The following is a 19,406-nucleotide window of genomic DNA, read 5'->3' as shown; positions in this document are numbered from 1 at the left end:
CGCAGGATCTAATATATTTGCTTGCGTTTCTAAAATTACAGCAGGAATACAATCTGGCCCACATAAAAGCGAGGGCTTCAGCCGCTTGATACTCGTCCGCATGATGTTCTCGTTCAGTTTCCTACAACCGGAATTCCCGCCCTGGTGATGAGGGATGCTGCTGTTATCTCTACTACCGATAATCCCAGAAAAGGAGAAAATTGACAAGGAAAGCACTCGGTCACTTCAGCTACATCATCGCCATTAGGTTCTAGCAAACGAATAGATTCTTTAGTAGTAATAGATCTATAATGAGTGCACTTCCGGAAGGCTCCCGGTTGATAAGTTTCTTTATCTTCTACCGACACCATGTAAGGATTAGGATTACGTTTGTGCAATATTTTACAGAGGGCACGTAGACGCTGAACTCCAGAGAAGACTACTTCGCACTGGATCGCTTCATCTTTCTATCTACACGTTCCTTGGGTTTCAGAGCATCCCGACATTTAGCAGAAAACAAGTGTGTAAACTTAATCTTTGCAAATATAGCGGGATGTATTTCTTCATACCCCAACGCACAGTTTCAATAAAACGGTCATCTTGTTCAATGAGATCAGAGTTGTCAGTGACTGTCGAACAAGGGGCAGCAGAATAATAGCCATACAGCACAACGTAATCTCCCTGAGCGAACGCGTAGCGAGGTTGCGTGATGCTGGTACTTAAGGAGCGATAGAGCATTGCAGGAAGGTGACAGGAATTAGAAATAGGAGTATGAGATCTTTTGGGTATAACTAAAAAAACAATGAGTATTTCTTTGCATTAGTATTTCTTTGCGAAAATAGAGTTCTACTGTGGAACCCCAGTGGTACCTCCCCCGGGCGTGCGACGACCCGCTTCTTACGACGGATCACCGCGGTTCTGCAAACTTACCATAGAAACAATAGATTAAAAACCACAACGATATGACGGCCCGGTGTACGCGGTCTGCTTCATGCGACTGTTCCTTGCGCAGATACGCAGGCGTTTTCACATATTTTGAACCGCTTCACCACCACGTCGTGACCTCATATCTTAACCCCCGTTTGAAGCTACTTGATGTGCAAAGGTCTTCACGAAAATGAGACCACTTGTTGAACAGACGCAAGCCAGCAGGCGGGTACTCGTGAGCGGGATTTAACCTTGGACGGCCCCCCGCGGCAGCAGTAGGCCAACGCGTTAACCGTGAGAATCTATAGTTTATGGGTTCAGGTGGCTGGCGGACCGTGAATTTTCAGCTGCCATCGAGCCACCTACGACTGCGAAAACACTACTACGACTACTACGCAACACCAGGGCGATGACTGCACACCCACTTTCCTCGCCCTCTCGATCCAAAGATTTTCGTTTCACCACGCTCTCTCGGCGACTATCTACTCTCTGCTTATAAGTGTCTTTCAAAGCTGCGTTGGCAGCCCTGTCACTCTACACTTTCTTTGCTAGGGTGCCTACATTCACGCACGTCCGCCGCAAGAGTGGAGACACGCATACGTTGACACCGCCGTTTTGGGTAACTCGTTGGACGCAGCAGCAAGTCACTGCAGCAAAACACGGCGATAATTTTTGCCGCAACACACTTTACTCACGAAGTTTAGGTCATCTTATGTATTTCGCACTTTGACCCAATACCGACCGCGCGGGAGCGTTAGAGAACGCCTCCACCCTATACGGAAAGTTCGTTTTCTTTCATCTCTGCCTTGTACTGTACTTCACTGCTCTTAGCCTTGGCAGTTTAACACTCTCTTGTTTCTCTTTCAATTTGATCGACCACTCACGTGCAAAGCGCGGGCCTAATGGGCTAGCTCGGCCTCCTTGGAGGGGAGGGGGGCACACCATGTGCGTTTTTTTAGCAAGGATTTCAGATAAACTCTCGCGAATTACGCCAGAACGCGCAAAATACCCTTGTTAATTTCAGGTCTTAGGCCACCTGCCGCGTGAGTACCGTCTACTAGCTTGGAAATTAGCAGCACCCCGGTCGTACGACACCCCGGTCAAATAATGCCTTCTCGTTGTCTCTTGAAGGTCGTATTATCTCGGTTCCACTGTACTGTGGTAAAAATAAAAAGAAATATAGAAAAATACTCGGTTTGTACTTAGGTATTAAGCATCTAAATACTTGTACAAAGCGATTTTAAATCCATCTTCTTATTTGCAAACAGACGTGTATGAGACTTTTATTGGTTTCTGGGAAAGTAATGTTGTTCCATTTTTTGTGTGCAGATCACAGAAACGAATTGCTGTTGGAAAGACTCCTTTATTCATCTCATAACAACTCGTGTGGTGTATTTCAAGTGATAGAGTTCCTCTCCAGTTCATGTAAGTGGTTTCATATAAATGTGGAATACTGTTTATCTTTTCTTTTGTTTTGGAGAAAAGACAAATATGTAGTATTTTATAGTTTTCTGAATGCCAAAGCTTCATTTGTTAACAATAACGTAGTAGTTATTATTGAGAGTACTGTACCTTTGTCCAATTCGGGGGTTCGATAATGAGTTACTTATATATTGACTTGGTAGAAAATGTTTTTACGAATAGTATGGCATACAGACAAGCGAAATTTATGAAAGCAGAACAAGCTCGATTTCCTACAAAGCTGCAATTTTTTTGTAAATTGTACGTTTATATAAAAAAGCAGCAAGGAGAGCGTTCCTTGTTGATTCTGCCATTTTTTATATTGTTCAGAGTGTCCTGTTGAAAAAAAACTTCACTGATAGCAGGAAGTAAATCAAACATTTTTTGTAGTGGGAAGGCGAGAGCAAAACCTGTTGCGCCACACACGATCTCTCTGGTCGAAAACTTTGCCATCAGTCACTGGTACTTTCGACACTCCATTTTTGAGTAAGTCATCAAGTCCAAAGTTGAGGCAATAAATCCTACTCAATGAAAATAAACTTCACGCTACAAGGACGGGATGAAAGAAGAGGACACACCACACAGCGCAACTAACATACAGTGCAAATTCAATGCACATATGTACTACTATCGCCTAGACATGTGGAACCAAGAAAAGTTAAAAAAGATAACAAAAAAATAAAAAAAATAAAAACCACACCTTCATCATGACACATTCCGTCTCAACCAGATTATACACCATGAAGAAACACGATTGTCTTGCCCAACAGTGATATTGAAGCAACACTAATGCAACTATCCCACGCGCGCACAATTTCCCGCACCTCCATTATCTCCCGCGTGAGGCGCGGGAAATGGTGTATAATCTGGTTGAGACAGCATGTGTCATGGTGAAGGTGTGGTTTTATTTTTATTTTTGTTTTTACATTTTAAACTTTTTTTTGGTTCCACATGTCTGCGGGATAGTAATGCACATGTGCGTGGAATCTGCACAGTTTGTTAGTCTGCGCTGTGTGGTGTGTCCTCTTCTTTCGGCCTGTCCTTGTAGCGCGAAGTTTATTTCCATTATGTCAGACCAACTAGCCCGTCACGATGCTTTAAAAATCCTACGCATTGAAGATGCACATGTAACGTAGGATTTTCAATGGTGTTATACTGTTTGTACTATAACTAAGGCGTTGCGCTGCTGAGCACGAGGTCGCGGGTTCGATTCCCGGCCGCGGTGGCCGCTTTTCTGATGGAGGCGAAAAGCAAAAACGCCCGTGTGTACGAGATTTCAGCGCACGTTAAAGATCCCCAGGTGGTCAAAATTAATCCGGAGCCCTCCACTACGGCGCGCCTCATCGCCTGCGTTGCGTCGGCGCGTAAAACCCTAAAATCAATCAATGTTTGTACTATAAACACTAATATACTATATTAGTGTTTCTTCCGCATGGAATAATCAGGGAAGAAAACAGGAGCTACCACAAAGGAGGGCCATTCCTTTATTAGGCGGTTTATCAGGATATCTATAACGACTGATCAAGTGCCACGTAGTACCATATTGCACAGAACCTTTATACGAGGATTGTAGCAGTTGTGCAGTATTACCATATGGCGCAAGTCGGTCCTTTTATCGTATGAAAGATGAGCGTCACAGTGGGCCCGTTCTCGAACAGTTTTCGAGCGAACGCTCTTTAGCGGCCACGTCTGTGCTTTGGTGGTGGCGTGGGCCTCCTAGCAGTCAAGCAAACAGAGGGCCCAAAAGATAAACGAGACAGGGTGAACAGGAAAGCTATAAAGGAACGTCTGGGAAAGCGTGTGCTGGAAGTTTGTATGCCGGAGCCCCACCAGCTATTTCCGGTGGTGGCGACGCGCTGCGACTTAACACCAGGGTAACGCGTGCCGTTATGCGTTCGACGATGGCCCGATGGCATCGTCAGACGAAGAAAATGGTGCTTGAGCCTGTCCAGCTACGCAAACCGCACAAGCAGAGGTTCAGCGACGCTGACGTCCGAATTCGGAAGTGCACCGCGCTTAAGCAGCATGTTTGCCTCGTAAGCAGCAGCGGCGTTTTCTATAATTTCTTGGTTTGTGGTATCATTTTAATTGGAAAAACAGCCTCGTTCATCATGGGCTCAGTTAGCAGCATTCAAATTAAGTTAGTGTGGGTAATATACCAACAGCCGGAATCATCACGAGTCAGGCTGAAGCGCCCACCCAAAAAAAGCATGTTGTGTAACGTCATGATTACAAATGGCTAGATGTACGAACAGTTTTATTGGCCAGATGAAAACAATTTAGTCGTTGACGTTGTAGCGGACAGACGAGATTTTAGATAACAAAAAGGCATAAGCGAAGCGGTTCTTCATCCCGGCCGCATTTCTTTTCACTGTGCATCAGTGTCAGCCCTGTACACTTTCTGGGCGGCGCGCTGCAGGATGTGGTTGATATTTGGTCAAAAAATACCCCTCTCCATCGATTCCTTAGCATGCACTAGAAGACATTTTGATAGGAACAAGTACCGCAATCAGAGAGTCATCTGTGTGGTGAAGGTGTCAGGTTTGGACAATAATAAACAATATAATAAACTGGAAACGACTTGCTGTGTATTTTACCCGAAACCGAAACAAATATACACAACAACCAGACAAAATCTGACAAACGTTAAAGGAGTACTGACACGAAGTTTCAAAGCTGAGATAACTATGTAAAACGCTTCCTTTTTATCAGGAGATATCTCCCAGCAAGTTTCAACAGCAACCGTGCAGCGGAACATATTTAAAATTCATTTTAATCTTCGCCCGCACGAGAAAGCCCAGAGCGGGCCGACGTGACATCATCTGTTACTTGCCCCTGTTACTTGCCCCCGTCGGGGCTCCCGTGACGAAGCCGACGCGCTGGCTGTGATTGGCGTGCTCTGCTCGGGCGTGTGTACACGTCATGGTTTTGGGACTCACGTTATGCGGCCCGGGCCTGTGGGGACGGCGAAGACCTCGGCTGGTCTGGGCGCGCGCGTGCGCTCGCTCGCTCGCGCTTCCAGAGAGGCAGCGATACGGCAAGAATGGTGACGCCATGTCATACATCCTGTCATGGCGGCCGCTCGGCGTGTTTTTGTCGAAACCGAAACTGGCACGAATAAACGACGCTGTAAATAAATTTTTACGCTGCGCTCGAGCGTATAATCTGTCATTCTATGATTTGTGGGCTGGTAGGCACGCATAGCAGCGAAAAAAAACGTAACATGAAAATTTCGTGTCAGTACTCCTTTAAGAGCGTGCTGAGTCTCGAAAAAACTTTCAAAATGTTTAAATGAATAAAACATTAAAGAACGTGTTTCTCAGATTCACAAGTCCGTCCTATCGCTGGTCAAACGCGGTCAGTCATGGCGTGATAGCAGCGATCGACCAGGTCACACGTCGGGGACCACGCTGGCTCGGCGCGCTCTGTGGTCTTATTGGTATCTTGAACGTCGCTCCTTCGACGCGCCGTCTTCGGAGTCCACCCGATCAGGCAGCTGCAGACTTTTGAAAAGACCGCCTAGTGGTTTCACTTGAGCGCAAACACTGCGACGGGCCACGGTCCGAGCACTCGACCGGCAAACGCATCGGTCACCGTCTCACACCGCCTCCCTGTTCTTCTTCTATGGTCGTCCCGCTCGCCGACCGCTGTCGCCCGCAGCTTCCCATTGGCCGGATGTTGAATGTGGGATGAGTGACCCTGCAAGACGATGGTGATTATGGTCCTCTCAGCTGTTTGAAACGTACCCAAAGAGCGTCTCTAGTTTATCGTTGTCTTCTTTCGCTTAACTTCATCACAATATCCCACCACTTAAGCACTTTTCTATGAAAAATATGATTTTACAGGCCTACACACCACCCGCACTATTTGGAACGAATAGTCACACATCCAAACAATTTCACTTCAATACTACCAAGAGATACACCTGTGCCCATATTTATCGCAATACATACATGAGTAAATACGCAAACTCAATGAATATAATCACACAAGACACACATGCATCATGCACGGACAAGTAATAATGTGGGTAGCAGATCACGACGTAAGAAAGGAGCCCGACAGCCGGTCGCCCGTTCGATGCGCTGATCACGAACCAACTGCCCCGAGCACGAGGCGCGAGCTATGCCCGTACCCGCGTGCCCGAGCAGCCCTGCCTCTTTTATTCATTATCCACAACAAACTCCCCCCGCCGCCAAGGTGCGCATGTGGCTTCCAAAGGGAGAACTAATGTACCCATGAACGATGGCTGAAAAAGGCAGTCAGAGGCACACTGCGAATTTCAGCAGGGGAGAAACGGAACGAGTCAATGGGAAGGAAAGGTACTTGTAGAGACCATCGTGAACATGCCTGCACCCTGAGTGCGCCGACACAATGAGGATGCGCCGGCAAATGGGAGGCCGGCCGCAAACGTAGACCAAGGGGTTCATACCCTGTCGCCTAGTCATCCTTATCCCATTGCACCACGGGAAGAGATCCGTCACTATCATCTTACTCAGCTGGCGGCGGCCAGATTCTTTTGATCCTGCCTACAAACATCCCTTCATCATCCTAATTGGGTGATTTTGGTGTGGCTGATGGCAACGGAGCAACGAGGTACTTCTGGTCATGGCTGGCAGCAAGATGATACCCGGTGTCTCTGTCGCCGTCCTTGTCGCCTCCCGGTTCGCCGCCGCCACCAGGATCGTACGGGAATTCGTACGGCATCCGAAGTGCCAGGGTGACCACGCAGTAGTCGACCGCGAGCGCCCTCACCAAACGTAGACCACACGAACGATGTCCGGGAACTCTGTGTCCCGTCTGGTCACCCCCTAGCCGTCCGTAACCACCAGGATCATAGGAAATACCACGTACTTGTGGCCCAGTCTTCGGTTAACGGGCGCAGTCGTGTACCCCTTGAAGGCATGTGCGTCGCCAGTACAGTGCGGCGTGGCTGGTAGCTGGACACCAGTGATCACTCCTTGTCGTGAGCTGCACGGATCCTGATCATGAGCTGCGCAACCATGCGTCCGGAACGGTGATCGTGGCAGCGGATGGTGTGGCTTCCAGGAGCTTCCCAGGGGGCCGCCAAGCGCGGCAGTTGAAGCTGCCCGGTTGCCGCTCACGAGCTCCCCGCAACAAGGGTCGCCTGACGGCTCGTGAGATCCAACTCGGAAGGCCGGTGCGCCAATCAGAGTCGGGGATACCAGGAAGCGCTGACGCCTGCTGAGATTCCAACGGAGAAGCCAGCGCCCGGAGCGATACGGCCACCTCCGTACAAGTGAAAACGGCGCCCGCTCGCGACACTTAACAACCACATGCTTTCTCAGCAAGGCACTCCCCCGAGCGGCAGCGATGTCCGAAGCGTCAAGGAGCTTCACGCTAGATGGGTTCGCATCACCGTACATCGTGGTCATGGGGTCCTTGGAGAGGTCAGTTCCGTGGCCGTCCTGAACGACGACGCAGTCACCGCAGGGTGGGCGGCTGGGTACACCCACTTGTGCTTCAGTGGAATCTGTCGTGCTCTCCGCTGGCCTCACTGGCAGGTCAGACTCGTCGACAGCTGTAAGGACGTTCCGATGGTCAGAAACGCACGGCTCACACGCAGCGGGATTGTTCGCCACCTTGTCAGCCTCCGCGGCTATCCTGCTCTCACCGGAGGGCACCACGGTGTTGCCGTGCCGGATGACAGCGGAGTAATGGTTTGGTGCTCCTGTGCTCCCAGCAGCCAATGGCGAAGGATGGCCCGGTGCGTGCGACGAGGCGTCGAAGAGGGCTCGAAGTTTAGTCGTGACTGCATCTTGTCGGACCACTCCATGATGCGTCATGTAATACGTATTCGGCGTCCCGCGCGTTCCTTGAGCGGGTACTCGCTCCGCATGGCCCTCCTTAAAATAATCACGTATTGTCTTGTCATACTGTGACAACAAGTCCGGTAGGCTGCGGAAACGCCTGAGCTGCATGCGCAATCGCTGCTCCACAAGTGTATAGTTGTCATGGTGGGCCTCCAGTTCTGGCTCTTGAAGCAGGAGTGGGACTTGGTAGCGCCCGTCCTGCTTGCGGATTTCCCGTTCAAACTGCTTCGTGGCCTCGGCGTCTAGTCCAGGCCCTTCTGCCGTTTCCTTGATGCCAATGGCTTCTAAGCGCCACAGATCTGACGGGTCCATCTCCTCCTCGGGGTTGCTTCCCGATGGGTCCGCGTGAGTGATGAACATTGCGCAGGAGGGTTCGGATGCGCCATGGCTGCCGTTGTCAAGGTCGGCTCCCTGGACAGTCCACCCGAAGATTGTTTCGGCTGCTGTTTGGTGAGGGGTAAGGCGTGATATTCTTCCCGACGACACCTTCCAGTACGAATCGGAGCCAATGAGGATGCTGACTCGATCCTCCATGTGGGTGTCCGTCAGCCGAACGTCTGCAGCAGTCAGGGTGCGCCCTGCCATCTTACTCAGGACTTCTGCGTTTACAGGTGGACTTGTCACCACGCAAATTTCGGGGACCTCCAAAGCCTCGATGGTGATGCGTCTCCCGCCGTGCTGACATTTCAGAGTGATTGCGACGCGATTGCATCGCACGGATGACCTCGGACGGGAGACTCCAAAGGTAACGAGCGACAAGTCCTCAACACCCCGAACTGGGCAACGCAGTGTACGTGACAGGTCACGCCGAATAAACGTGCGCTGACTGCCGGAATCCGACAGTATGCGGACTATCAGCCTGTGGCTGGCTCCAATCGCCCACGACCTCCCGGTTTGCGGGTAGATACGCGCTGCGGTGCAGTCCCCGGACGATGCGGACGTGACGCTAGGAGTTGCCTGTCCGTCGTTCGGCGCGGTGACCTGAGCACCTTCGGCCATTCAAATTCGTCCATTCGCAGCTGCCTGCGGCGGGTGTGCTATGTCGCATAGAACTGTGAGATGCCCTTTGGAGCAACGGACGCAAACCAACGACCTCGACAGCCTGCAGCACCGGGCAAAGTGACCCTTCGTGCCGCAACGGAAGCAGCGTCTCCCGGTTCGTAACTTGCGGCGCTTCTCTTGAGGCGACATCGGTACCCTGCACTCTGCTATACGGTGTTCTTCCGCACATAGAGGGCACTGCCGCTGTGATGGTTGTGGCCATGGTTCCGCCCCCGTCGGAGGCAGCGAAGCACCCGCTGGTAAGGCCGCAGCCGATGGAAGGCCCCAATTGGCAGTTGGGGCCTCGCGCGTTTCGTGAGGGCGCCGCTCTGTAACCCTGGGAAGGTCGAAGTGGCCTTCCTCGCGGACTTCTACCTGGATGCGTAGGAAGTCCCGTATTTCGTCCACTTGCTTCGCCCTTTCCGACGAGCTGGCTCTCTCGCTCACTTGCCTCGCACTTCCGGACGAGCTGGCTGCCCCGTCCGACGAGGATGCCTCCTTAGCCCTCTGCCGGTGCAGGATCCCAGGGTCGGGTGGCAGGGCCTTCATCAGTACACGATGGAGGACCACCGTGTACTCCGTCGCCGCCACTCCCAGACTCTTCAGAGCGTTTACACGGAAGGATATCTGGTCGTATAGGTCTCGGAGTTTTCCGACCTCTGAAAAGCTCCGCACAGGGGCCAAGGCGAGCAAGCTGTCGATATGGTCCTCAACGAGCAGGTCGGTCCGGCCAAATCGGGCGGTGAGGGTGTCTATCGCCACATCGTAGTTGGCGTCCGCGAGTTGGATCCCTTCGATTGCCGCCTTCGCCTTGCCCATCAAGTACGACGTTAGATACTTGAATTTCTCGATGCGAGCCAAGGCGGGATTGCTGTGAATGGTGGCATCGAAATTGTCCCAAAACGCTTGCCAGCTCCGTCGGTCGCCCGAAAATGTCGGGATGTGCAGCTTGGGTAGCGCGGCGAAGCGCGCGCTGGTGATAACGGGAGAGACCGCCGGCTGATGCAGGGTGGTGCTCGACGCGTCGTCCGGGTGATCTCCCGTTCCCGAACCCCCAGCGACGGCGTGTGGGGTATCAGCGGGCCTTGTGGCAAACTCGACACGCGCCCGAATGTCCACCACCTTAGCGTCGTAATCCCACGAGGCAACCAGATCCGCCTCGAAGTCCTCCACGCTGAGGCCCTCCTGAATCTTCTGGTCCAGAGCCTTCATCTCCTCATACCTCATGTTGACGAGGTTCAAAGGTCCTTGAAAAGCAACGGCAGGCGTGGCCGGATCCCAAAGCAGGGATTCAATGGTGGCAATCCCCTTGGTTATTGTGGCCCGAACCGCCCTACGGTGGCGGCGGACCTTGTCTATAGCAGGAGACTCGCCCAAACCAGGCGACCCGGTGTCCTCGGCACGAGCAGCGGCGGCGGACAGCATTCGATGACGACGCCGGCGGAATGGCGCAGCCTCCCGGGAATCCCAGGCATTGCGTCCTCGCTGTCTGCGCCGCGTCAAGTCAGGTCTGCTCGTGGGTCGGCTCCCGGGTTTCGCGGCACCAGAATGTCGCGGATCTTAACCTAAGAAAGGAGCCCGACAGCCGGTCGCCCGTTCGATGCGCTGATCACGAACCAACTGCCCCGAGCACGAGGCGCGAGCTATGCCCGTACCAGCGTGCCCGTGCAGCCCTGCCTCTTTTATTCATTATCCACAACAATGTGCAAAGCAGGTCCGCAGAAGGTTCGTTCCTTTTCCTAGAATACCCGCAGGGCCATCCACTGCCATTTTTGTATGTCCGTGTGGGAGGGCTCTCTTTGTTACAACTGTTACAAGTTACTGAAACTCCAGAGAACTAATGGTAGGTCGCAGAAAAAGGTTCATGGGAACTATTCTCTCTTCCAGTGCTCTTCTTTTATGAACTGTTTGGCTTTCGCTTTGCTCTTTTTGCATTCTGCACATGTTTTTTGTTGTTGTTGAATGTCCCTCTTTGGCAGATTGAAGTTACCCTTTAGCTTATGCGGTAGGTGCTTAGTTTTCCACACTTTCTGGGGACTATGGGCAAAAACATGGGTTTGCAGGACCGTTATGTCTCGGATCGGGGAGTGTTCTGGTACTGCGCAGCGTTCCTGAGAGAGGATATCATTCAGACCTGCTTTACGGTCGTCACTACCCGCAGGTTTAGAAAACTCGCCAGCAATCAACGGATATGTCTCTATCAGCATTTTAATTGAGGTTTCTCCTTCGTCCTGTGATTGAAGTCCAGCCTGAAGATCAGTGAGCTGTACCCAAAGCTGGGAAGTTTCTTTCAATAGTTTCACGTGGTCTCACGTGCTCATCCCGCTCTTTCATTAGTGCGGCAATCTCGTTTTTTATATCGACAAGCTTTTTCGGCTCTTGCTCCTCCCGAGCCTTTTGCTCGCGCTCTAAGGCTTCGTCCTCGCGCCACATTTTCTGCTCCTGAAGCTCCCACCGTTCAAGCTGCTTGCAGCCTACCCACAATGGCTTTCCCAGCTCAGTTAACTCTGCCGTGTCCATGTCAGATTTCTAAGGGTATCCCCAACAAACAAGCCCAGTCCTGCCATGGATCACAAATATTGTCTGGTTGGGACACTAATAAAAAAATAATAAACTATGGAAACGAGACGTTCTGTTTATGTTACCCAAAACTCAAGCAAATACACACAAACAGCGAAATGCTGACAAACGGTGAAAGAGTGCTGCATCCCAACAAACTGGCAAAAAGTTGAAATGGAGTTAAAAGTTTGTGTATCTCACTTTCGCCAGTCCGTCGCACCGCTGGTCAAACGTGCACAGTCATTACGTGATGGCAGTGATCGAACAGGTCACAAGTCGGGGTCCACGCTGGCACGGCACACTCCGTGCTCGCGTGGGTGTCTTGAAAGTCGATCCTTGGACGCGGCGCCTTCGGAGACCGCCCGACCGACCAGACAGCTGCAGACGTTTCAGAAGACGACCTAGTGGTTTCAGTTTTGGGCGACCACTGAGACGAGCCACGGGTCAGGGCTCCCAACCGATTTACGTCTCCGTCACAGTCGCGCTTGGCCTCCCTATTCTTCTGGTTCCACGATCGCCCATCTCGCTGACCGCTGTCGCTGGCAGCTTCCCATTGGATGGCTCGTGAATGTGGGGTGAGTGACCCGGCAAGACATGGTGATTCCCGACGAGCGTGTCTCGTTTATCGGCATCGTCTTTCTCTTCAGTATATGACAAGGATGCCTATGGGCCTGTCCCCAACGGCGATCGAAGTTTTTGATACGTGTGAGGTTTGCGCGTGGTGTGCAGCGAAGCTCCACCGCAGCATGTTGGTATTGGCTGCCTGCTTATCGCCTACCGCAGTACCCAAACATATAGCACGCATGGGGCTCCTCAAATGGACAACCCACTCCTATACATCGAGATGAATCGCCGACAGGCGGTCGACACGGGTGCTTGTCCATCGCTTCGACGCCCGTTTTGTCGCTCCAATCCAATGCTACCTACAATCACCGGGCCCCCTGAAGTACCATCGAACCTAACGACCACGCCGAGGCCGCCACTAGGACTGCATTACAGGTCTTGTACGAGCGGCAGCCCCCCTGAGCTGCCGCAGGCACACCTGCACGTGCACCAGCCATCTACATGAGCCCTTGGCCATAGCGCAGCTGTTCTACGGCGCGTGGCAACACATCGTCACCCGTACGCAAGAACAAAGCAACACATTTTTGCCGGCGCAAGACTGTATCAACAGAAGCAAAGCAGATGGGCAAATCGATTTCGACGTCTCGACAGGTAGAACTGCTCGGACAACTAACCCATGGCATCAAATTATAAAGTCCCGCCGAACAAGTTCGTTACTGACAACCATGTACGCCGATCAACTCTACCACGCCTGACGTCCCCGCACAAAAATACCGTCGCCTGGTTTTCTGCCAAACAATTTTATAACGGTCATCCGACCACATGACGGCCTCCGCGTCGGAGACTGGCCTACTCACGACCTGGTATGCAGCCTCGCCGCGGCAACCGAGATCCCCGGCCCCTGTTCCGTGCGACTGTCACAATGCAAGTAAAGCCAGCCCAAAACCGCCTCGTAGCTGCCACCCCTGACCCAGATATCGCTGATCGACTCTTTAACTACGTTTACCCTCCGAAGCACTGCCTGCGCAGTATCTGCCTATATGGAGTCTCCTCGGGGAACTGCTCGTAGAGTGATTCACGACATTCCCGAGGGCATCACGCAGGACCAACTCATTTAGCTCACCACCGCTAACCGACCGTACTTGGTGCAAGCCCGCCTTATGGGTCGCACGTGATCAGCTATAGTGACCTTCAACGGACACTACACAATAAACACGACTGTGAAATGGTGCGCTGCCGTCCATACCGTCACGCCAGCCAGATTTGCCAATGTGGTGATATAGGACACCGTCAAGACGTTGCCTACACCCCGACAAGCCCCTCGGCCCCAACTGTGGTATCGCCAACCCGTCACCAGGCCACTCCTGTGGGCCCTCGGTGTAAACTGTGTGATGGACCCTATGCCACTGACAAAAAACAAGTCCCCAAACACTTTTTACCGGTTCCCCATACACGGAGATTCCGCCAACCTGCCCAGCACCCATTCCACTCAATCGACCAGAGCCCGCTGGCCTACCACGACCAGGACTTGGCAGCCGAACAAACCCAATCCTTGACTGCCCACCCTGAATTTCGGAACGGCATCCAACCGTACCTGAGCTGGTCACATGCACCATGCTCTACCCTCACGGCTGAACCCTCTCCCCCCTCGACCCTCCTCCCCATAACCCCAACCACCAATCCCCTCTTCCTACTCTGCTGCTATAACTGTACTTAAACAGCAGCAGCACCGTATTCAGGCGCAACTCGCCTCTCTTACTGCCAAAATCGACAGCTTATTAGCCTCCTCCTTCAACCTCTGCCGCCCCCTCGAGCACCCCTTTCTAACAGATTCGTGCACTGATTGACACAAAAATAGAGGAAGCTATAAAAAACTGATTGAATTAGAAACCGAGAATCGGGCCCCCGTATGCAGTGGCATGCAGGCAATAACTGAACGCAAAACAAGTTACAGCAGCCCATCCAAGGCATACAGAACTCCCTGGCTTTGACTCACCAACCCCTGAAACCTAAACATCACCCTTATGACTATGCCCGGTTACTGACCTCGTCGTACTATACTGGAACTGCCCTTCTCTCTACAGCAAGCGACACAAGCTAGAATTGTTTACCAAACAAGATGCTCCGGATGTCATGCTCCTACCCCATGCCTACCGCATTACACCGCCTTCACGCAGAACCCCAGGATCACACCCCCTTTGGTACATAACTTCCATCCGGCCTAACCACATCGCCTTAACCAAACCGTACCTTATACCTTTTTTGAGCTCATCTTCATAAGGCCGACTGGGGCCAGCATCTTCATCCTGAATATCTACAGCCCCCATGTGATTCGCACTGAGTAACAGACTGAGTAACAGACCTCCGGCAGTCGACCCCCACCTTATGCACATTTTGGATGCGCGTCCTAGTCTTAATAAACGCTGGAAACGGATGAAGCATAATTGCAGAGCTAAAAAGCGCATAGCCCTCCTAACTCGGCAGGCCCAAGCATATGCCGCCGGTCTCCAGCGACAAAATTACCACTCCTTCTGAAATCAGCTCCACGGCACTTTCCACACAGAGAAAACGTGGCATCGCTTCCTTTCCTTCTCGACAACACTAATACCAAGAGAGACACAAACCATAGAATACATCACCTAATGCGCAATAGCGCTCTCCCCTCTCAAGAACTCCTCAAGTCGATCCGTGACCATAGTTTTGCGAATCTACTACCTACACATGTATACCCGCCATATGCTATACCAGCCTAGCTAACAAAGCACTAGACGCCCCCTTTACCTTCAATAAACTTCAGGCTGTCCTGACTCGCCTCACCCGCAACGCAACCCCAGGAAAAGACCATATTACCTACCACACTCTCCGCTATCTCGACGAGGACACACTCCAAGACCTCCTCTAACTTAGCTATCATCACTGGCAGGGGGTAACTCTACCTAAACAGTGGCAACACTCGCCATCATACTGATCCCAAAACACCACCAGCCACTGACGCCGGCTGGTCTTCCATCAATCTCCGTGGCCGCATAAATCCGTAAACTCTTCGATCACGTAGTACACCAGAGCCTCACCGCTACCTGGAAGACCGGAACCTCTACCTTTCACAACATTTGGTTTTCGGCAACACCTATCTACCGAAGACGTCCTCCTGCATGTTAAGGAACAGGTTGCCGACCAGCTGAGCCGCACCTCCCTCAAACCGATCTTGGCAGTCGACGACAAGGGTGCACTCGACAGCGTCATCCATGAAGCCATACTGGAAAACCGCAGTGTGGCGTAAATACCTTTCGTTTTTGTAAAAACTTTCCTTGAGAAAGGAACAGCTACACACCGACACGGCCCTCTACTCTATCGTACTTTACTCATCCAAGCAAAGGCCACACCACAAAGATCGGTTATTTCGCCTCTTCTATTTAGTATAGCTATGTTTAACCTCCTAGACAAACTACTAGCCATTCGCCGCCTCCGCCACGCATTCTAAGCTGACGATCTAACTCTCTGCATCCCCCAATGCTCTATCGCTGAACAACAGGACTTCCTTGAACAAGCAGTCAACGCCAATACTGCTTACCTTCAGCCCAGAGGACTGACTTGCAAGCCATCTAAATCTGCCCTGCTAGTCCTCCACGCCCGCACAAGAGGCCGCCAGGCTGCACCCACCCCTGAACAACAGGTCACCAAAAGTGGCTTTTTCATCCTCCAAGTTGTCACGCTCCCGATATTAGGCGTTTCCTTCCACTTTGGTGGTTCAGGCTCTGCTCTGCCCTACGTCCCCAGCTGCAGCGAACCGACTCCCAGCTCATCCACCTCATACGCCGAATCCGGGGATCTGCATACGGTCTAAAAGAGCCAGTACACTTACCTTGCCATCTAATCAAACCCCTTCTTGTGAGCCGTCTTACCTCCGCAACCCCGTTCGTGGATCTCAGACACCAAGAAACCAGCAAGCTGGACGCCCTAATTCACTAAACTTACAAAGCTGCCTTGCGCCTACTTCCATTTACCTGTAATTGCCATCTGCTTCAACGGGGGCTGCATAATACCCTCAGCTCAATTCTGGAAGCATAAAGAACCTCGCAGCTACAACGGTAGCCCCCTATTTCCACTCGCAGGAACGTGCTTGATACCATCGGCCGGTCCACCCCGTCTGCAACTCACGAACTTTAACGCAACCCTAAGGACACTATCCAGCAGATTAGGGACGCCCCAATCCCAAAATATATACATGCAGCGTTCTCATTTCCCGAGGACATTGGAATGTCCACAAAACTGTAGTCGTCCATTCATCTCAACAACATTTGAACTCAATGCCCTGAAGAAGGACCCTATTTAATTTATTTTTTCTCTACTACTTCTCTCCTCTCCTTCACTACACCTTCTACTTTGTTCTCTCTCGTCCTTTCCCGCCTGAGTAGCATGCCGGCAAACTGATTTCGGCAAAACTCTGCGGTATCCTCTTTCATAAACAGTTTTCTCTCCAACGTTCGACAGGGAAGGAGAAAAGCTCGTGTCAGAACGCCCACAAGGCGATTTGGAACCGACACCCAAATGCGCTACACAGATATCACCGATACTCCTAACGATTCACGCACCACCCTCGTCACCCTGGACTCAACCGGCCATCTCGCCAATGCGGCGACCTACAAGCAGCTACCTGTTCCCACAGCAGAGGCACTCGCCGTCGCTCACGCGACCAGCACCAACCAAAAACAGCCCTACCTAACCGTCATCACCGATTATCAGCAAACATGCGGTTGATGTGAAGCTGGTGTGGCACCCCCTCTCTCTCTTCTCATGTTTTACTGTCTCCCGAAGAAATAGAGATAACAATAGTTTCGACCCCTGGCCACTCGGGTCTGGCTTGGAATCAATCGGCCCATGCCACAGCCCGCGCCCTCCAGAACCGGGCACTACTCTGCAAAGCTAGACACCACAGGAGGTCCAGATTCCGCAAGCACCAACTTAACACCACTCGACTCTTCCCAAAATATATATCGTTTCCTAACACAAACAACAGAATAAGGGACCCTCCACCCCACATATTCTCTTATCCCACATGAAGCTATATCTGTCGCCCCATCAGAAGAAACATTCTATAGTCACACGATTCTCTCACACATCTTTCCCTCCCTCTTGCCCCATTACTGCCAAGCGTGTGACCTCCCTCTTACCACCTACCAGAGAGACTTCTCCTGTCCGCACCACCCAATCTCCCTTCACTCCCCTCCCTTTAGCAGCGGGAGTCTGCTGTCACCAGCTCGGCACTGGAGCTGCAACTCGTCCATTTGAAACAAGCTCTGGAATCCGTGCGAGCTCGCGGTATCCCGTACATGGGAGGCTGGCCACTTCTCCTTCCCTTTCCGCTCAAGCTCGAATAAATGTTTTCCACCCCCACCACCATGTACACCGCTGTTAGTAGTGGGTAACTTTGAGATAGATATCATGCGAACTCGAATTTCGTACCACTTATGTGTGAGGACACCAAACGTTCCTCCTTGTCCTAACGCTTCTAAGAAGTGCCCCCAGCTCTAGGAAATACCTGAACATACCTCGTATTTAAGAAGCGGACATTGGGAGGCAAGTCCAACATATATTCTTCCACTTCTCCAACCAGAAGGCCTTCTTCCTACCAATCAAGGACTGAGAAAGGAAAGGAAAGGAAAACAACTAATCTGCAAAGGATATAATTGGTTTGTGACTATAGATATATCTCCGCCTGGAATTGTTTTTCTCAATTTGTTTTGCGTAGTCCAAACCGCTGTATAGGTGCGCTCCAATTCCGCATTAGCGAGTATTGTAATCATCGGCCAAAGTTTGTTCCAGAGACTCTGGGGATTTCTATAGTCTTCTTCAGACCTAAACTTCATACAGGCTTCTGACGTTTCAGTGCGACCCATAGTTACAATGGTTGAAACGAAACTTGCTACGCATCCTAATGCAGTCGAAGAAAAACTTCCCCGGACAAGGCGTACAGAGAAGATACCAGACACACCTGGGAAGCGTACATCTATGTTCTCTCGGAAGGTGATACCAGACAAGATAGAACAAAGTGTGACTTGTCGACGTGTTAAATTTGCTTGAAATGTTCACATAAAGGCCTGTCGATTGTTATGTCCTCATTGAAAAATATTTTCTAGGGAAAAGTTTTTGTCTAACTGTAAAAAGTGTAGAAATTACACAAAGTGGACTCGCCCTTTAGTGCTGCACCCGCAGCGCGTGCACCATTGGCGGCACTGCTTTCTTACGTGGCCAATGGTAGCACACTGCTTGCATGTTCGGCTGCTGTGGTGTTTGAGAAGTTCGCATGGCAGCCCGAAAATGATGAAAAGTGTAATCTGTTTTAGTTGTCCAGTTGTCCGTAGAGGCGCCTGCAGGTGGCCATTGATATGAGTCGTGTTCCTTTCTGTTTTCTGTGGTCTCAGGTGATAGTATTGTCGTGGGGTGTTTCTTGAAGGCGAGTGCTCTTTGATAGCCTGGAGCTGATGATGTCGGCTAAGGGAGCCACAACCCGAACGCCAACTATTTAACACATGGGTTCTTGGTTCCAGGATGTGCATTCTGCAGCCTTGAGCCCGCGGATCGTGCTCGATCGATTGTTGAGGGCGAGTAATCCCTTCCTGTTTAAGGAGGACCCACCACCATGCTGTTTGTAACACCAAAGGCTATGCTCATTACCCCACTTGTTCTTTCTGGTTGAAGTTTGTGGTCAAAAAATTGGCTCTGCTGCTTTTGTTTTGCCATCCTTAGTTGGTTCTGTCGATGACCAATATGTCGTTGGTGCAGGGTCTGTGGTTGCTAATATGATTTTGGATGATGTTTGAGTGATCTTCCTAGGTATTGAGGTTGATAGTGTGGGTAGTGGGAATTTATTTTGGTGGGGGTACACTTGGTTCAGAACGTAGGAGTTGAAAAGCAGAAAGAGTTTGGCACGTGGTGTTGGCTCAAAGGCCAAAAACTTTGGCGGGGTTGCTTGACAGTAAGGGTAGTCGGATGGGTGGTAAGGGTGGGGTAGTGCTGGGGATTTCGGATTTGATGATGATG

At 51.2% G+C, this 19,406-nt stretch overlaps 1 long non-coding RNA gene across 1 annotated transcript in view; it reads left to right on the top strand.

The window, feature by feature from the left end:
- The window catches only part of LOC144141754 (uncharacterized), a 141,479-nt gene that overhangs the window by 65,018 nt on the left and 57,055 nt on the right, over positions 1-19,406 (top strand). Inside the window, exon 4 of the long non-coding RNA XR_013316693.1 lies at positions 2,236-2,331. This is a non-coding gene — a long non-coding RNA (uncharacterized LOC144141754). The remainder of the gene's footprint in view (positions 1-2,235; positions 2,332-19,406) is intronic.

This window comes from Haemaphysalis longicornis, unplaced genomic scaffold, assembly GCF_048455015.1.
Source record: "Haemaphysalis longicornis isolate Haplotype H1 unplaced genomic scaffold, Haemaphysalis longicornis Haplotype H1 scaffold_6, whole genome shotgun sequence".
In the NCBI taxonomy this organism is placed as follows: Eukaryota; Metazoa; Arthropoda; class Arachnida; order Ixodida; family Ixodidae; genus Haemaphysalis; species Haemaphysalis longicornis.
Note: the sequence above shows the minus strand (reverse complement) of the source record. Positions and strands in the feature narration are given on the sequence as shown.